Consider the following 16,714-nt stretch of genomic DNA (forward strand, 5'->3'; position numbering starts at 1 on the left):
AGAGATGTTATTTAATTATTATAGAACTAAAACAAACAAAACCTATGATAATTTTGTACAATTAGAGGAGAATTAGAAAGATCTGTTACATTGCAATGCTAAGGGAAAGTTCAGTCCCCTGTAAATGGCTTAAAGGTGGTGACCTCAGAAGCCTAGAAAGGAAATGAAACCACAGCACATGAGTTAGCCCAGTATTGAGCAATATTTACCTAGAAATCATCATGTAAATGTTGATTGTGTTCAGCTTTTAAAATCAACCCACTGAGCAGAAGACTCAGTTATGGTTACAAAACGTTATACAACTGCATGTATAAATGTATTCATTATAAACACTGGAGATGCAAAACATAACTTAAAATATAACTGACAAACTGTAAGAGAAGAAGTGGGAGAGGAACCCCAACCTTTTCCCTCACAAAAAGATGAGTGAAGAGATACTGCCAAAGTTTACATAACAAAAAAAAATGGAAATTTGTGCACATTATGTTAACTTATAAAAGAAACTAACAGAGTAAATCAATCATGTAACTGTCAAAAATTGGGAAGGTGGATGAGAAGTACCAGTGGGTGTGAAGACCTAGTCCTTGGCTATCATAAAAGTCAACACACATCTATAAAGCTAACAACTCAAAAATTAAAGATATAAGGGCATTATTAGAAATACAATAATAACCACTCGAAGAATTAAAAACAAAAAGCCATTACAAGTGGGGAATGGGACTGGGGTGGGGAGAGATGGGACAAGAACTTCTTGGTGTGTGTTTTTATAAATGCTTTTTTTGTATTTTTTATTTTATTTTTATTATGAGTATTTCTTTTAACATTCTTTAAAATTTAAAAGAAAATAATATTTCCAAGGAAAATGGAATAGTTGCAAATAGCATGATGGAGAGGTCACAAAAGTCAAATATGAACAGGCTTTCTTGGGAAAACCATCACAAAATGTCACTCTCATGAGGGTCTCCTTTCAAGTTACTTTGTCCCTTTTTAAAAACTCCCCTCTTCTGCTTATCTCCCCACTCAAGCTCTTTAACTCTCTCCCGACATCTTCCTATAAAATCTTGAACATTCTATGCCCCTCAACTCTCTTCGCTGCCTTCCAAATAAAGAGCAGTCCCTAATGAAAACTCGGAAATATAAAGAATCCCTGAGGAAACCCTAAAATCAACAGACAGCTCAGGCTGCAGTCCTGTGGCCCAGAAGCGCACCCAGGCAGGAGGCTGGAGCTATAATTAGCTGCTTCTGGGCAGACAACAAGGACTCCTGTTCCCTGGAAAGGAGGTAATTAAAGGAGGCAGTTTTAGGCCTGAGGTGGTAAGTCTCAAGGAACTGTGGCTCCGGGCGATCCCAACCTGCACCCTGAATGAGGAAATAGGAACCCGCAGGCCTGACCCTCCATTCCTGAACCGTTTCTAATTCTCCTCTCTGGTTTCTAAAGCCAGGGGAATGCCAGTCCTCGCCCGATCACTTCTTTCTTCAGTCCCCTAGGACCCTTTACTAGGCAGCCACTGTGTACCAGGCATTGTGCTTGGTGCCACAAGGACAGAGGAGAATCAGACTGAGCCCTGCCCTCATGGAGCTGACAGGCCAGACGGGCGTATAGAGAACTCCCAGCTGCCAGCTCCCAGCACAGGGAAGAGGTGACCCACATCAGGAAAGAAGGAAAGGAGGCAGCTGTCTGCTGGGAGGCCTGGGAGCACCTCCTGGAAGGTATGCAGAGGTGGAACCTGAGCATAGAACTGATATGAACATGTGAAGGTGAGGTGGCTTTCTAGAAGGTAGAAATGACAAGAGCAAAGTCAGCAAACTGGGGGTGTGTGGAAGAAAAGGAGCGTCGCCCACTGTGGATGAACAAGGGCAGGTAAAGATCATTTTTCATGACCCTCCTTTACAGATGCCTCCCACAAGCCATCAAAAACTCTCTCTTTTTTTTTTTTTTTTTTTTAAAACTCGTATTAGACACACTCTCCAATCCCTACAACCACACTATAGGGTAAGAATATGCCCCTGCCCCCCATTTGACAGATAAAGAATCTGAAGCACAGCCCAGAGAAACAGCATTCCCAAGGTCACAGAGCCATCAAGTAACTGCACCAACTCAAAGTCAGGCCTTTTGGGCTCTAAACGCCACCCCCCCTTTTTTTTTTTAAATATATCTGTATTGATTTCAGAGAGGAAAGGAGAGGGAGAGAAAGATAGAAACATCAATGCTGAGAGAGAATCATTGTTCAGCTGCCTTCCGCACACCCCACACTGGGGATCGAGCTTGCAACTGGGCATGTGCCCTGACCAGGAATCGAACCATAACCTCCTGGTTCATAGGTCAACGCTCCCCCCCCTTTTTTTTTAAATATATCTGTATTGATTTCAGAGAGGAAAGGAGAGGGAGAGAAAGATAGAAACATCAATGCTGAGAGAGAATCATTGTTCAGCTGCCTTCCGCACACCCCACACTGGGGATCGAGCTTGCAACTGGGCATGTGCCCTGACCAGGAATCGAACCATAACCTCCTGGTTCATAGGTCAACGCTCAACCACTGAGCCACACCGTCCAGGCTCAATCCTTCTTGGAGACACATGAAGTCCTGGCCCTTTACTTGGACATCATGGCATCTGAACCAAGATTAGTACTGGGATTCACTACTTAAATATAGCTGTGCACTGCATGCCTTGGCCCATGTTTGTAAGTTTGTGACACATTACTAAGTGTTCACCTGACTACCAGCTACCCAGATACTCCCATGAGAATTTTCCATGAATTCTTCAAAACTTTCCAGCTCATGAATGTAAGGGTACTTGTCAGGCATGCTCACACCCATCCTTTGTAGCCTCATACCATCATAAGAGGTAACTTACACTAGGGATAAGCATTTGAAGGCAGACAAGAGAAGTCCTTCACTCATACATCTGGCAAATATTGTATTGAGCAATTAGCTGGCATAGGCACCATGCTGGGTTAAGTGCCTGGAGATAGAACTGAATAACAACTGCGGGTTGCCCTCAAAATATTCAGCCTATGCCCGAGTAATATTCCATTGTGCAAATGGACAGCAGTGTTTTTATCCACTTGTCTATTGATGGGCACTTGGGTTGCTTCCATAGCTTGGCTATTGCAAATTAACGCTGCCATGAACATTCTTTCAAATTTGTGTTTTGGGTTTCTTCGGGTATACGCCCAGAAGTGGAACCTCTGGGTGATAAAGCAAAATCTTACCATTTGCGAAAGCATGGATGGATATTATTCTAAGCCAAAAAAGTCAATAAGAGGAAGGTAAGTACCCTATGATTTCAATTATATGAGGAATCCAAAAAGCAATATAAATGAATGAACAAAAAACTGAAACAGACACAGAGGACAGTCTGATGGTTACCAGAAGGGAGAGGGACTGGGGAACTGGGTGAAAAAGGTGAAGGGATTGAGAAGTGCAGATTGGTAGTTACAAATATTCATGGTGATATAAAGTACAGCATAAGGAATATAGTCAATAATATTGTAATAACTATGCATAGTTCCAGTTGGTACTGAAAATACCAGGGGGGATACTTTGTAAAGTATACGATTGTCTAACCACTATGCTGTATACCTGAAACTAATACAAAACAAACTTGAATGTAAACTGTAATTGAAAAAAATGTTTAAATTAAAAGAAATATTTGGCCTATTAAGAGGGTATGGACCAGCAAATTATTAAACAAATGTTAGAACACTAAAACCATGCCACGCAGTCCTCATTCCCAGTCTCCTCACCAGCAGCCATGTGTATTTCCCATAAGCCAGCATTCCTGGGCTGCTGTGATAAAATACTGAAACTCTTCAATTTTCTCAGCACTGCGACCAGCTGGAAGCGGTGGGAGGAAGATAAAGTACCTGATAAGTTAGTAATACGCAGTGGAATCTATTTCATGCTGAAGGAGGGGACAAAAGATAGAGATAAAAGGGAACTTTTTCCCCAAGAGCTTCAAGTCACTACTCTTCCAAAGCTTCCAATTACTAGAAGGTACCAGACGGAGCAATGGAGACCAAAGTACTGGGAATTTCCCAGCACTTTCTGGCTCCACACACCAAGGCACTGAATCCAGTTCTGCCAGCTTTGTCAAGATCAAGGAGAGCAAAGAGATAGGCGGACCTTCCACATCTCAAGCCTAGAGATAACCAAATCTCATCCGTGCCTTTATCTACACAGTTTCCTCTTCCTGGCAGACCCCTTGCCCGCACCTCCCAGCTCATTTCTGCTTCTCCTTAGAGGTCAGCTCTGCTAGTTCCAGCCACAGTAGCCACACAGCAAATGCTTATGGAATTAGTCAAGGCATCCCTGCTTTCTCCACCACTCTGCAAAAAAAAAATAAAAAATAAATGGTGTAACAGCTTCCTATTAACTTTTAATAAAAAATAAAAATAAATGGTGTAACAGCTTCCTATTAACTTTTAAGAAGTCCAAGAGACTCACTTCAACTCCTTATCATCCACAGTCCTGCACCGTAGGGCCCGGCCGGCCTTCCCAGCGCACTGCCCAGTGCGCTCAACCTGAGGGAGTCAATCATCCTTCAAAGCTCAGTTTAAGTCCAACATTTTAAATGCACAATTCCCTGCTCAGAGAACCCCTCCTCCCTTCTTCTAAGCTCCCAAGGCACACTCCTGTCACTTTGATAGTTTACCTTTTCATGGGCACATGTCCTCCTACCTATTGGATGGGGAGCTCCCTATGGGCAAGTCCTCACGCCTAGGACACCTCCAGAGCCTAACAGTCATGGCGCACCATAGTCGCTCGGAAACCATGGAAGTACAGTTCTCATGGCTGGAAGTAGGCCATACAAAATGAAAAATCAGAGCCTCGCCAGTGCCCAATCCATACTTTTTTACCTAATGTGCTTTTTATTGTTTTGTGACCAGCTCCTCCAGTTAGATTCACATCTTGGCCAGTCAGATCCCCATCTGACAGTCTCCCACCAAGAGGTACAGGATCTCTCTTTGAACATCTTCAACGACTAGAAATCTTCCACCATATTTGATGCAATCTACCCAATTTTTGGATATCTCTTATCATATGTTCTTAAATACTGAGTTCACTCTATCTCCATGGGCTTTTTGGTTAAATCTCTAGGAGTGGCAGGTAAGTGAGGGTGAGCACAAGGCCAGCTGGGGAAGTAGTGGAGCAGACAGCTGAGATCTCAACTTCGAAATCAAGCAGACTGGGTTCACACACCAGCCTGCCATTTTGGAAAAGGCATCAAACCTCCCTAAGGCTCTCCTGGCTATAGAGGAGGAACAGAAATATAAGTCAGGCAGAGTGTCCGGCACTTTGAGCACTCAATAAATGGTAGCTATCATGGTAATTAGTTCTATTCCTGTCCCCCATTCCAGCTTGCCACGTAATCAGAGTGCTGATCACACCCCTGGCCTCTCCCTGATATCCGTACACCCCGTCCATAGGATGTTTTTGCAGAGCCTCAGCCAACATCCCATTCTATTTGCTGCCGGTTGGCAAGACTGGAAGCAAGGGCTAACCAGGCTTCCCATCCAAAGCCCTGGCACTGAGGGGACAGTGGAAAAACAGAGAAGTGCAGATTCTTTGGCTACTGCCTGCAAGGGTGCTGTCCACCACTCTGCCAAGGTGACGGAGGACACCAGATGCCCCAGCAGCTGCCTCAATCACTGGGAGCTGTCGACATGGCTCAAGCCTCTCCAATCACAGCCCCAAAAACAGACAACAGGAAGGAGGGCAAAGGTGGGGAGGGAAAGAAAGACATAGCGCGTGATGCGGTGCTGCTCTCTACAGCCAGACTGCCAAGTCACTCGCCACACTGTGACACGTCTGCCTCAGAGCACCAAGGACAGGGGTGCAGCCTCTTCACCCAGTTCCACTTCCTACCCATCTCTGCAGGTTGCAAGCAGCTCTGGGTGCTAGAAGTCTGTCCTTGGGCAAAAGACCTGGGATCCAGCCCTGGCTCTGCATGAAACCCTCTGTGACCTTGGGGAGCTGAGTGACCTCTTGGAGCCTCGCTTTCTTCATCTGTACAACAGGATACTGGCCTAGACTGCAGGATCTTTCACCAGGGATGCCTGTCAGCAATTTTTTTTAAGTACTTGTGACCAGTCCTATCTCTCAGAGATTCCGAATCAGAACTGGGAGCAGTGGGGCATGCATATATTTTTAAATTATCTGGCTGTTTCTGAAGGTTACGAATCATCAGACTTAAGGACTCCTGTCACCCAGTTGAGGCCACTATGCTTTATCTTAGAGCAGCGGTTCTCAACCTGTGGGTCGCAACCCCTTTGGGGGTCGAACGACCCTTTCACAGGGGTCGCCTAAGTACATCCTGCATATCAGATATTTGCATTACGATTCATAACAGTAGCAAAATTACAGTTATGAAGTAGCAACGAAAATAATTTTATGGTTGGGGGTCACCACAACATGAGGAACTGTATTAAAGGGTTGCGGCATTAGGAAGGAAGGTTGAAAACCACTGCCTTAGAGCCTGGCACACAACAGGTACTAAATAAATGTTTGCAAAGATTAATAAGACTCGAAAAAGAGACATCTCAGCATATGTTCACAATAAAACGTGCTTTAAATTCTGTATCAGAGGCATAGCCCATGGTCCATCAGCATCCCAGCAAGAAGCCATTTATAATACTTGGACAGCATGAAGCAGAAAACGACGAGGAACAGTGAGGAGGTAGATACCCTGTGGAGGAGAAAAATTACAAAATAGGATGTATGGCTTGGTCCCACTTGGAGGCTATGACAGGTCAGCAAACTACACATGTATGACCCACTAGCCAGGATGTTGTTTATATCTAGGAGTTTAAAAAGAAAAAGAATATGTGATAGAGACCGTATGAGATCTGCAAAGCCCAAAATATTTACTATCTGGCCTTTACAAAAAAATGTTTGCTGATCCCTGGGCTAGAAAGATAGAGAGATGCACAGATACAATTATACACCAAATTTCATGTTGGTTATTGCAAGTGGCTACAAGTGGTTTTTATTTTCTTCTCTGTGCTTTTCTGTATGTTCCTAATTTTCTTCAGTGACCATGAGTTCTTTATAAATTAAGATTGCAAAAATGGTCTTTCCCTTTGAGCAAGCCATTTCATGTCCAAATAATCTATCTTAGAAATAATCAGAGATGCAAATAAATAATTTGGTAAAAAAAGGTGTATCACAGTGTGATTTACGATGATGAAAAATTAGAAACTCAAATGTCAGCTATCAAAGTAAATGATTAAAGATTATTGTATATTCTTTTTTTTAATACATAGTATTTTCTTTTTTCTTTTTCTTTTTTTAAAATATTTTATTGATTTTTTACATAGAGGAAGGAAGAGGGAATTATTGTATATTCTTTTTTTAAATACATAGTATTTTCTTTTTTTTAAATATTTTATTGATTTTTTACAGAGAGGAAGGAAGAGGGATAGAGAGTTAGAAACATCGATACCTGGGACCTTTCAGTCCACAGGCCGACGCTCTATCCACTGAGCCAAACCGGTTAGGGCTATTGTATATTCTCAAGATGGAATAATATAGTCTTCAAAAACTACATGTATGGCCCTCGCTGGTGTGGCTCAATTGGTTGGAGTGTCATTCCATACACCAAAAAGTGGCAGGTTCAATTCCCGGTTAGGGCACATACCCAGGTTGCATGTTCAATCCTTGGTCAGGGCATGTGTGGGAGGCAACCAATGGATGTTTTTCTCTCACATTAATGTGTGTTTTTTTTCTCTCTTCTCCCCCCCCCTCCCTTTTTCCTTCCCTCCATCCCTTCCTCCTCTAAGATCAATTTAAAAAAAGGCTACATGTATGAAGAATTCTCAATGCCATGAGAAGGTGCTCCTGCTCTACTGTTTGGTGAAATGGCAACACACAAAAAAACTGTATATACAGAAAGACAGCAAGTCAGTAAAATGTAAATGCACCAAAAAGTAATGAAAGAAACTACTCAAGAATATTAAAATTATAAACAGTGTTTGTATCTAAATAGTAGATTTATGATTGATTCTCATTTCCTTCTTTATTTGGTTCTGTGTATTTGAAATATTTTATTATGAGCATGTACTACTCTTAGAACAGCACACATACTGTAATAAAATTTGGGTTTGTTTTTGCTTTCACTTCTTCCTGAGGGATTGAGAGGAAGTTCAAGAGGAGGAGACAACTGTGCTGTATTTTGAGGGATGAACAGGCTTTAGCCAGAGAAAAACAAAGGACCCTTGGGCCAAAAGGAAATCACGTGCTAAGACTCACAGGCGCGCAAGATGATCTGACTAGTAAAACACTCAGGGTAGCTGAAGCATAGAGTGTGAATGGCAGGGAGATGATGGCAGGGTGAGGGTGTACATGGGAAACGATTTTACCCTTTCCCATGGGAGATGGTGGGGAAGAAGGCAGGAGGAGAGATACTTCCCTTAAAGCAGAATCAGGGATCGTGCTGAACAAGAGAACAGATAAATGTCTTCCACTCAGTTCCACACACAAAACAGTTTTCTTTTTCTCTTAACAGGGTTATACGTATATTTGTGCCTAGAAATTTGATTAATTGGGAAATCAAGCCAACACATTCTTATTGCCCCAGGCATTACTAGAGAGCCATTCTGACCTCCTCCTAAAACTGGACCCAACAATCCCCTATGTTGCTTCACAGGTTACTTCTGATCATCAGGCACAAGTGCCAGGCAAAGGGGAGCAAGGCCTGATGGACCCAAGACAGGATGAGGCTGAGTATAAGAGGAAGAAAGGGAAGAAAGCCTCACACATGGGGGGCAGGGGGATGAGGTAAGACAGAGCCAGGATGGTGGCTTCTCCAGCGGGAGGTCATGATCTTGGAGGAGAGAAGAGGATTCAGAGAGGCTGTGCTGAAGTCCCCTTCACGCTGGATTCCTGGCAGAATGAGAATGTGCTTCCTGTAAATCAGGAGGAATGCTGCTGGCAGGAGGCACTCAGACCTGCTCAAGAGGACTTTAAATGGAAATATGAGAGCAAGCGAGAAACCTCTAAGTGCTGAACAATGCATCGGGCAAACAAATATGTCCCAGATACAGGCACTACAGAAGGGCTGGGGCTCTGGAATCGCACGAGAAACCAAGAGAGAGAGAGGCCAGCCTGGATAGCCCTTCAAGTCCCCAGTGGCCCTCGAACCAAAACAGAAAATGAGCTGCAGAGCTGAGGCCAGAGCCTGGGAGGAGGAGATCACAGTGCTACCGTGGAGGAGTGCCTGTCAGAGGTTATGCATAAGCCAGAGAGGGAGGTTCCCTCTGAAGGTAGAAGCAACCTAGAAGGAGGCTGTCATGGAGGGTTCAGCACAGGCTTCAGTGGTGGCCAAGTCAAGAGCATGGGGATCAGCATGCTTCCATGATTCACAGGGAATGGAGAGAATTGAAGGTGATAAGGGCCCACATCAAGGCTCGCAAAAATTCTCTTTTTCTTTCTTGGTGGCCAAACATATCTGTATGTCTAGAGAGCCAGCAAGCTGCAGCCCTGCTAGTGGGACACTTCCTCTGCATATTGTGCATACACACCTTTACAACAATACTTCACCCGCTGTCCAATTTGGTTTGCATGTCTATTTCCTGTGCAGACCACAACCTCCTAGATGCCGACATAGTACCCTATTCAACTTATTCTCCCAGTCCCTGAAATGATAAGCGATGAACATGAAGACCACAAATGTCCATGCTGCGTAAGTCAGGTACAACTCTCTTTCTGCAAAAGGAAAAGCGGCTAACAAACTCTCACTAACTGACCAACAGTGTGGCCCACAGTTAAGGGACCCATAGAGATAAGTGATCATGAGGGGTTTAATTCTAACCAAAGAAGAGCAATTGGATGCAGGAGCAGAAGACAAGCACTGGAAGATTGACACTATTGTTTTTAGTTATGATCTAAAGAAAGGGAGATTCTGGGACGTTGGAAAAGCAAACAGTAGCCAGCAACCAGAAAGGTACTCAGAGTAGACCCTGGGTAACAGAGGAAAGAGATCAATGAAAGTGTGTGGAAAAAAACATGAGTGATAGGCCTACCTAAGGTACAGCATGAGCAGGGGAGCTAGGACTGCCAGAGAGAGGGGAGGAGGAGCTGAAGAAAGGGGGCTGTGGGACTCGCTGGGGACAGACTTCCCAATGTGTCTCTTTCTTCCCATCTGTGAAATGAGCCAAATCCCTGAGTCTCTCCAACCACACACAGGCTAGGAAGTGAGGAGAGCGCCTGGACACCCTGGGAGCTCCATCCACCGACCTGACACTTCTGCCCAAATGAGACCGCAGGAGCCTGGCTCTCCTCACAATGGTGATCTGAGGGTGCTGCTGTGTCCACCCCGTTGGAGCTCCCAGGGCCACCCATGCCAGAGAACATGAAAGGAAAAGACTGCACTGAATTGACCCTGCTCAGCAACATTTTCATGGACTCTTATACACTATGCACTTGTCACACAGTCCCATCCTCCCAGCATCCTTGACCCTCCTCAGGCAGCAGACCTCACAGTCTTCCCCAGGATGACTTCCCTGGCTCCTGTGGGCAGCTCCACTATCCCTCATTCTTCTCCACTATCCCTCATTCTTCTCCAGCTCTTTGATGCTTCCCTGTAATGTGAACGCCATGCACTTCTCTGATATTTCGTAACCAGGAAGTGCCTTCCCAGCAACCAGCAAGGTGTGCTGGTACTTCAATCCTTAATAGATAACATCAGCATTCCCACTTTACAGATGAGAAAACTGAGGCTTGTGGAAGACCTTATCTCCATCTTCCCCAGGACCACCCCAACATTTAGCCAGGCCTCTCCCAGTTCCTGAACCAATCAAGAAAGATACAGCAATCATATCCAGTCTTTTCTAATCTAATTTCTTTGCTGCTGAATAAACCCGGTAACCAAGGTGCCAAGGGCAATCCTAGGTTTTCATCATATCACTGTCTTTCACCCTCTTGTGCTGGTCCAGAGTGCAGAACCATGAATGTGTCCCAAGGCTTCAGTCCAAAGCAGATGCCATCACCCTGGCCAGACTACTCAGCCATATGCCAATGCTAGCACCCACCTCACTTTAACCAGCCTTCCCTCCCAGGTCAGGAGGCTCTCCAGTGGTGGGGACTACGAGTTCTCACCTGCACTATAAGCATGACCCTCTTTGGGCTGGCTGACCCAGTCAACCATCACTGGTCTACCCCCAGGCCTGCTACCCCTTCCAACACCAAGCTTTGGGCCACCCAGCCCCTTCTACTGGCCTCCTCTTCAGATCCATTCCCTGTCAACCCCAAACTTGCACCTGGTAAACAGGTTTGCCCCTTTTCCCAACTTCCATCCTTCCATTTATTCGTTATGTTCTTCTATTACTAGAGAAGTTGATCTGCTTCAAATGATACCTCAGAGAGGTCAGGTGACTTGCCCAAGACCACACAACTAATAAGTGGCAGAGCTGGGTCTCGAACCCAGCTTTCCTAATTCCAAGCCATGTGTTTGTTTCACTAATTCCCAATTTCTTTCCACTGCAAACTCAGGAAGCCACCTATGCATGAGAGGGTGGGGACCACATCCTATTCTCTTTAGTAATTATTACAACAAGGGCTAACAATCAGGAAGTAAGCACTGAGGACCAGGTACATACTAAGCACTTTATCTTCAGCCTTAGGAGGTGTTACTGTCCTCATTTTCAGGTGAGAAAATGAAAAAGTAATTTACTCAAGGTCTGACTAACTAAAGCCCATGCTTGCAGACTACCACAGTACTACAACACCTCTAGTTCAAATGCAATTCCAAGTACACACAGTGATCAAAATTATGGGTTAACTGAATAAAAAAATGTAGTTGGAGACAACCAAATGCAAGGTGCTGGAAAATAAATTTGAGACCAGATCAGGTAAAGCTGATGAATGCTAGCTATCACTCTGCAGTAAAACTAAAAGTAATATTGTTCTTAGACAATCTCCAGTAACAGTGAGCAACAAATTGTAAGTCAGAATTCCTGCTTTGACTCTAGTTTTGCTCCTGACAGCTGTGTGACTCTGGGCAAGTCCTTCCCACTGTCCTTGATTTCATTTTCCTATCTGTAACAAACAAGCAAACCAGCAGCTGCACTAGATCATGGTTCTCATGAATATTGACACCACCCATGAGCTTGTCAGAAATTCAAATTCATGATCAGAATCTCTGAGAAGGGGCCCAGAAAACCCTCCAGGGTGACTCTGGTGCTCCTTCAAGCTTGAGAACCACTAGATTAGATGATCTCTATGATCCTCCAAGCTCTGTCCCTCTGAGAACCTTAAGTTTCCTCAGCGTAGCATCATCAAACTCCTCCCGGCTTTGCTCCTCTGATATTGATCGAGCATGAACTTCTGGCTCTCTCATCTGGCCATGTCTGACACTTCCTCCTGTGATTAATATAGAAGGCCCCAAGGAACGAACAGTCTATTCTACTGCACTACTTTTTTCCATTTACCACCTCAGCGGTAAGCATTCTGTCACTATATTAAAAAATAAAATAAAGACATTAACAAGGAAGTCACACCATGAGCACTGTAGCATCCTGGCACCATCTTTAAAAAAAGAAAATAAAAGAGGGTTTATCCTGGAGGCAAGTCAGTAAGGAACTGCCATATAATCTAAGACGGTACCTTTCCAAGCCCAGCTACCTTTTTAGTACAAACCAGCTGAAAGAACAAGAGAGCATTTGCTTTGAACTCCAATGACATGTTTAAATGAAACAAACCATTTCATCCTTAGTCCTTGTATGTCCAAAAAAAAAATTCCAGATAAACCTTATAAGTATGAAAACTCATCCCAAAGAATACTATTTTCTCTGTGCAGACTATCAACAAATAGTTCATTGCTGCAAACCTGAAATAGTGCCTGAAAGTCTAGTGTGGAATATGAAAGAATTAATGAGCAAATGAATAAATGAATGAATGGGCACCTTCCCAGTGCTGCTACGAGGATGTGTATAGATGAGCAAGTTAAAATCCTATTCTAAAGGAACTAAGTTTGAGGTTAGTGTGGGCGATGTCAAAACTGTCTACCCATCCATGCATCCAAGCAACTGCCCATTCATTCAACAAGTGTTCACTGTGCATCTGCCAGATTTCAGGCAGGAATGAGTGTCTTAAAGAAGTTAAAAGCCCAAAATAAGAAAGGCACATAGATAGCTATATAAGGTGGAAAGTGCTCAGTGCCATGCAAGCACTACAGATAAAGGGCCATTAATTATTTCCTGCTGAGGGGCAACGTGTGGAAATCAAGGTCAGCTTCATGGAGGAGGTGCTGTGAACCCTGAAGATCAATTTGGATTTAAACAGGTGATGGTGGCAGGGAACAGCAATCAGAATGAGGAAATGTGACTAAGGCAGGAATGAGAGAAGACAATGAAAATGAGGTTCCAAAAGTCAGCTGGTCCCATGAATGGCAAGATAAAAGCGATAATACGAGGAGACAGTAAATAGATCAGTGGTTGCCAGGGGTTGGAGGGGAGGAGGGAGGCATGAACGGGCGAATGACAGAGGATTTTTAGGACAGTGGAAATACTCTGTATGACATGATGATAAATATATGTCATTATACATTCGTCCAAACCCACAGACTGTACAACACCGAAAGTGAACCCTAGTGTAAACTATGGATTTTGGATGATAATAATCAAATGTGACAAATGTACCATTCTGGTAGGAGATGTTGATAATGGAGGAGGCTCTGCATATTCAGGGGCAGAAAGTATATGAGAAATCTCTACACCTGTCTCTCAATTTTGCTGTGAACCTAAAACTATTCTTAAAAAAATAAAGTCTTTAAAATTAACAAATAATTTTTAAGAATATACAGAGTTTACTTCTCTGGGGTTCTGCCACTGCCCTCAGCTTCTTCCTCCCAAACAGAGAGGGCTCCCTCCATCTCCTGGCACTGCACCCCATGCTGTGCACCTGCTTGCTGTATCTGGCTCCCCAGCTCCCATGCCTTCTCAGCTGCTCCTCCACGTCTTCCTCCTGGTGTCAGTGCCTGCCACAGGCTTAACTGTACTTACTATGCCACATCTTTACTGTTTTCTGTAATTTATAAAACACAAACTGCCCACAAGTTTATATTTTTAATTTCTTAAGAAGTTTTGGGATCCAATCTGTGTGAAAATTGGTATTGTATGATAAAAGCCTCCATGAGTAAACACAGGGTATATCCTGCTTATTAGAAACGCAAACACTGGTTCCTTTCCTGAGCCTCACAGATTTCATCATGAATGATTGTTCTTGGTTTTGCGTCAATTCATCCCAGTCTTGAAATAAGTTCTAAGGATAAGTTTCCCAATATCCAAGGCTTCTTTTTTCAAACCTTTACTGAGAACCTATGCTATGCTCAAATTAAGCACCTTGGCTCACTTAACTTCCCCCAAAACTGTGGTGCTTTGTGAGCAATGGGTACTGTGAGGTATCACTGACCACTGAACTCACTTTACAGATAAGAAAAACTGATAAGGAGAATAGCAGAAGAGCCAGAAGCCAAACCCAGTTCTTTCAGAGTTCCTGACTGCTGCCAGGCATCCACTCAACAATAGGAACAGGATCAGGACACTTCCACCATTCAATTCTATATATACTAGTGGCCTAGTGCACAGATTCGTGCACATTGAAAGGAAATTTATTAGAAGAAATATTTTAATATCGCTATTCGTCCTTTCTCTATTATAGAAGTGTCAGAGATGAAAGAAAATTAGTAAAATGTATATGAAAATATATAAATTTATTAATAAATAAACAATAACAACAAATACATGATATAAAAACAAAAATATGATATAAAAACAACATTGATAAAAACAATGACTGATAAATTGGTTAAACTTATTCTAATATCTCCCTGTATACCACATTAAGAGTAAAAACACTTTCAGAGTGCTTAATTTCCTGTGTGATGACGTATTTACAGCTTTAACTTTAACGTCACACACTCTTCGAACTCAAGAGAAAGCAATATATAACTGAACATGTCCGAAAACGGGTTCAGGTAGAAATATTCCTATTCTGTTTAGAGTTTGTCCTTGTGATTTATTAATAGTCATCAAAAATGCTGGCATCACAGGAAACTGTCTTCGAATTAATTTAAATGGGAGGCCAGTGTCAGACAGGGACAAATCAATTCTTGGAATCAGAACAACCTCTTCTTCTGCAGATCCTGTTAATACTTCAGCTTTGATTATGTTAATATTATCATAATCTTGTGATAATAAATCTAGTACCATTAGAAAGACCCCATTTACTATTAGGATTTCTCAGTAGTATGATGATTGAACCTACTTTCAATTTTAATTTATGACACAGCATTCCCGAAGGAGTAATACTATTAAGAAATTCGATGGGAAAATTTTCCTTGTTGGCAGTATCCATGGAATCATCAATGCACGAGTCATTGTTTATTTTTAAATTGCCAGTGCGAGTCATATGTACTGGCCAGTAGGTTGGTCCGATGGTAAGAGAGATGTACGGTCAATCACTTAGCCTTTTATATATATACTAGAGGCCTGATGCACAAAATTCATGCATGGGGGTGTCCCTCAGCCCGGCCTGCACCCTCTCCAATCCGGGGCCCCTCAAGGGATGTCTGACTGCCGGTTTAGGCCTGATCCCTGTGTCTGGCAGTCGGACATCCCTCTCACAATCTGGGACTACTGGCTCCTAACCGCTCACCTGCCTGCCTGCCTAATCGCCCCTAACCACTCTGCCTGCCTGCCTGATGCCCCTAACTTCTCCCCTGCCTGCCTGATCGCCCCTAACCACCTCTGCCTGCCAGCCTGATCGCCCCTAACTGCTTTCCTGCTGGCCTGGTTGCCCTTAACTGCCCTCCCCTGCTAGCCTGGTTGCCCCTAACTGCCCACTCCTGCCGGCCTGGTCACCCCTAACCACCTCTGCCTCAGCCCTCATCAATGTGGCTTTGTCTGGAAGGACTTCCAGATGGATGTCTGGTCTAATTAGCATATTACTCTTTTATTAGTATAGACTAGTGGCCTGGTGCATGAAATTTGTGCACATTAAAAGGGAATTAAATGCCCTAGCTGGTTTGGCTCAGTGGATAGAGCATCGGCCTGCAGACTGAAGGGTCCCAGGTTCTATTCTGGTCCAGGGCACATGCCCGGGTTGTGGGCTTGATCCTCACTAGGAGGCATGCAGGAGGAGGCCCATCAATGATTCTCCCTTATCATTGATGTTTCTAGCTCTCTCTCCCTCTCCCTTCCTCTCTGAAATCAATAAAGAAATATATTTTTTTAAAAAGGGAATTAATTAGAGGAAATATTTTAATATTGCTATTTGCCCTTTCTCTATAATAGAAGTGTCAGAGATGAAAGAAAATTAATGAAATGTATATGAAAATCTCCCTCCTGTCAGAGTCTGGGGCACACCACGGGACCCAGAGTCAAGTCCCTGCCCACCTGCGTGCACCTCGAAATTTCGCGAGACACAGACCCAGCCGGCCCCACTCCCATCAAGCCCTGCAGGGTGGGGAGTGCAGCCTCAGGTCCCCTGGCCCAGGCGCAATGGTGCGAGGGCGCGAGGGCATGATGACCATTTGCATATTAGCTCTTTATTATATAGGATAGATATATAGATATCTATATATATATACTGAGTGGCCAGATTATTATGACCACCTGATGTTTGTAGGCAAATTAGCTATAATTTGGCACTGAAGTTGCTAGAGGGCCAACCATTATAAATAGGGAAGCAGGTTGTTTACCACGACAGTAGAA

General features: G+C 43.7%; 1 protein-coding gene across 3 annotated transcripts in view; it reads right to left on the bottom strand.

Annotated features, from left to right (window-relative positions):
• LPP (LIM domain containing preferred translocation partner in lipoma) overlaps positions 1-16,714 on the bottom strand; it is a 698,664-nt gene that overhangs the window by 638,762 nt on the left and 43,188 nt on the right. The gene's annotated exons all lie outside the window — the stretch shown is intronic.

The sequence above is a fragment of the Myotis brandtii genome, unplaced genomic scaffold (assembly GCF_000412655.1).
Source record: "Myotis brandtii unplaced genomic scaffold, ASM41265v1 scaffold483, whole genome shotgun sequence".
In the NCBI taxonomy this organism is placed as follows: Eukaryota; Metazoa; Chordata; class Mammalia; order Chiroptera; family Vespertilionidae; genus Myotis; species Myotis brandtii.